At 56.5% G+C, this 3,806-nt stretch overlaps 1 pseudogene; it reads left to right on the top strand.

Annotated features, from left to right (window-relative positions):
• LOC112548489 overlaps positions 1 to 3,806 on the top strand; it is a 10,115-nt pseudogene that overhangs the window by 145 nt on the left and 6,164 nt on the right.

The following is a 3,806-nucleotide window of genomic DNA, read 5'->3' as shown; positions in this document are numbered from 1 at the left end:
ATTCCTGCTCCTGTTGGATTCCCTTCCAGCCCTCGTGGAAATGGTGTGGACTCAAGGGATCCTCCTCTGCCTGTGTGTTTGGACAGCAAATGTGGTGGAAAGTCTACAAGGTAAAGTTGTTCCTTTTAATTCTGTGACATGCTCTGCTATTACTGCACCGACCCCCCTGGCCTTGGGCTGCCATCCCACCAGCTGCAGTGTGCCCTTCTAGTCCCCTTCCCTGGGGTGGGAGGTTCATTTTGGGAGGGTGCCTGTCTCAGTCAGCTTTAGCCTTGGCTCCTGCCCGTCCTGTGCTTCACCTCCTGTCCCACTTCTTCTTTGTCCAGGGACATGCTACAGCCACGGGCCCTGGGGAGCAGGGTGCCATGCTGTTCTCTCCCAGTCATCCTAAAGGCCATGGTCTGCCCGTCTGTGAAATGCTTTTGGCCCTTATGCACCCAGACAAAGACTATTCCCAGGCATGGGGCCCTGCCCATGTGGAGGACTGCCTGACAGTGTAGTCACGCAGAGCCAGTATGTGCAGTGGTGGCCACAGCCAATCCGGACATCCCTTTTGGATACATTTTGTCCAAGGATGCTTGAAAATACAGTTGTCCAGAATCCAGGACTACAAGCCTTAGCCGCAGGACCAAGCAGGCACTGTCTCTCTTTTCCCCCAGGTACTTAGAGCCCAGGGCCCTCACCTAGGAGGCTAGATGTCCTGGGGTGTGAATCTGGGGTCTCTGCCTCTGCAGCACAGCCCTCCAACCACCATGCTGCAGGTCAGGCACTACTAGGGTGACCACCCTAATTGGTGGGACAGTCCTGAAATGTGAACATCAAGCCCTGGTCCCAGGCTGCAAGGCTTCAGCACAGCCTTTGACCCAGATTTCCAGTATTGTGCAGGTATCTGGGTTTTCTGTTCACCATTGTGCAGCATTCCAGCATTGGAGCTGGAGGGAGCAGGACACAGGGGCTTCACATGCATGTGTGTGGGGGGGAGTGGGGGAAGCAGTGCAGGGGGAGTTTGAGGCCCCCAGGGTGAGGGAGGGACTGGGGCAGGCGTGGTGGCTGGGGCTGCCCAGCTTGGGCAGTGCAGGGGCCTGGGCCAGGGCAGGAATGTGCAGCCAAAGGCAGAACGGAGAGTTGGCTGGAGGCATGGGCAGCTCATCCAGGGGGTGGCAGGGGAGCTGATGCCCCACCACTGTGTGCACTTGTGGGAGGGCGGCATGGGGGGACACTAGCCCCCCAGATTTGCACATAGGGTTGGGAAGGATGTGGACTGCCCACTATGGGCTCAGGACTCCCCAGCCTGCTGCCCTCCCCCTGGGGGCTCTGCAGCCCAGGAGGTGGGACCCGGCATGGGAGGGCAGGGTGTCTCAGAGCTGCCACCATCAGGAGCCCTGTGCTGGCCGCATTAACATAATGAAACCCCCCTCGCACACCTGACAGTAGTGGGGGCAGTGGCGGGAGCACAAAGCTGTGCGCCCCACTTCTGCCAAGTTGGCAGTGGGCTCTTTGCCATGGTGGTGTGAGGCTCCCGGGGGGAGGGCAGCAGGACAGGGAGTCCCAGCAGACTAAAACCCTGGGGCTCTGGCCGCTTAGCTGTCAGGGGAAGACAGACAATCTCTTCCCCACCGTCATCCAGGTGTGTCCTGGAGTACACGGCCCCTGTCAAAAATGCTTGGTGTCCACCAAGAGTGTCCACTTAGATGGTCAGGACAGAACAGGATGTTACCCTTGGGGGCAGCACTGGTGACGGCTTCCTTGTTCTCTGAAAAGCTCTTCCAAATCTGAAGGACACGCCTGATGGAACCTGGGTTCACAGAGGAGGGTGCAGAGTTTCATGCACAGGCAGCCAAGAGGCCTCCCTTCAGCTGGCATTTGAGGCTGTTGCCCCATGGCAGGCAGTGGGGGTGACCCATGTGGACAGGCTCTGGGTCCAACGCTACTCCCCTTTCCCACGTGCACCTGTTGGGGAAAACTTAGTCCCCAGGTTGGTTGGGCGGAGGCTCAGACGAACGACAACATAAGTTCAAAGACTTGATTTATTAAAGAATGCATTCTGAACAGACAACTGCCCCGAGGGGAAACTGCCTGCTGTTCTGCTGTGCTCGTGACTCGATTAAATAGGAAGCATGACATCATAGCCAGAATTCTTTCTACACTAAGTTTCTGCTTTTACTGGACTAGGACAGGATTGGTCCAGTTTGCGCTAGCCTAGCGGTTTTGCATCATGTCCCTTAACTTCCTCATAGCTTAAGCTGCGTACGTGTTCTGCTCGCTTACACATAATGGTGATTCGACTCCATTTTGTTCCCCTTCACACCCTTCCAGTGCTCTTCCCCATCATGGCTTGGTGGGGTACTGCTGCTACCCCCAACCTCTCCCTGCTTCTGCTGCCCTTCCCCTCTCCCCTCCCAACCCATGGCAGAGATATTCTCTCGTTCCATAGGACCTGGATCATACTCTCCACTCCCCAGGCCTCCCTTCTTCCTGTCCCATCCCATGCCCCACCCCCCTAGTCTACCCTACTGCTTCCCCCAACACCACACCACTTGCCCAGGGCTGTCACCACTCCAGACCTCCTTTCCTGCTCCCAGATACCACTTCCAACCTACCCATGGCCCCATCCCAACCAAGCATGGAGCAGAGCCATTATCCCTTCCATGTACACCCCTGCAACGGGCACTGGTTCTGTGGGCAGGGGTTACAGGGAATGGATCAGGGCTGTGCCCAATCCGTGGCCCATGCTATCACCACTCTGTAATCCCACTGTAATGATCCTGGCCTCTCCCACCTGTCCATCTCCCAAACACCGCTCCCCATCCCATCCACCTAGCCACATGCCCTGTCCATGAGGGTCCCATCCCTGGCACTGGGTGTGGGACAGGTGAGCCATGGTGCCCAGGTTGTGTAGCCAGGACTGATGGCAGCAGCAGTTGGAAGGAGCCATCACTATCAGAGCTGCTGGGAAGTGTGTCTGGCCGCCACGTGCCCCAACCCTGTTGTGTGCCTGGGAGTGGCAGGACTGGCTGCACATGCCACAGCCCAAGATCCCCCCTGCACCTGAGCTGTGTGAGTCCAAGGAACCCAGCATGCATTGGACAAAATCCCTGAGCAGGCTGGATCTGGCTCGTAGGCCATATTTTGCCAGCCCTGGTCTAGACCCTAAGTGACCTATACTCTTCAATGTCTTCATCAGCGACTTGGACGAGGGAGTGAAGTGTACTCTGTCCAAGTTTGCGGATGACACTAAACTGTGGGGAAAAGTGGGCACACCAGAGGGCAGGGAACAACTACAGGCAGACCTGGACAGGTTGGACAAACGGGCAGAAAACAACAGAATGCAGTTCAACAAGGAGAAATGCAAAGTGCTGCACATAGGGAGGAAAAATGTCCAGCACACCTACAGCCTAGGGACTGACCTGCTGGGTGGCATGGAAGTGGAAAGGGAGTCCTAGTGGACTCCAAGATGAACATGAGTCGGCAGTGTGACGAAGCCATCAGAAAAGCTAACGGCACTTTATCGTGCATCAGCAGATGCATGACGAACAGATCCAAGGAGGTGATACTTCCCCTCTATCGGGCGCTGGTCAGACCGCAGTTGGAGTACTGCGTGCAGTTTTGGGTGCCACACTTTAAGAGGGATGCGGATAACCTGGAGAGGGTCCAGAGAAGGGCCACTCGTATGGTTAAGGGCCTGCAGACCAAGCCCTACGAGGAGAGACTAGAGAAACTGGACCTTTTTAGCCTCCACAAGAGAAGGTTGAGAGGCGACCTTGTGGCTGCCTATAAGTTCATCACGGGGGCACAGAAGGGAATCG

The sequence above is a fragment of the Alligator sinensis genome, unplaced genomic scaffold (assembly GCF_000455745.1).
Source record: "Alligator sinensis unplaced genomic scaffold, ASM45574v1 scaffold854_2, whole genome shotgun sequence".
Lineage (NCBI taxonomy): Eukaryota > Metazoa > Chordata > Crocodylia > Alligatoridae > Alligator > Alligator sinensis.
This window is presented reverse-complemented; position numbering and strand designations above follow the sequence as displayed.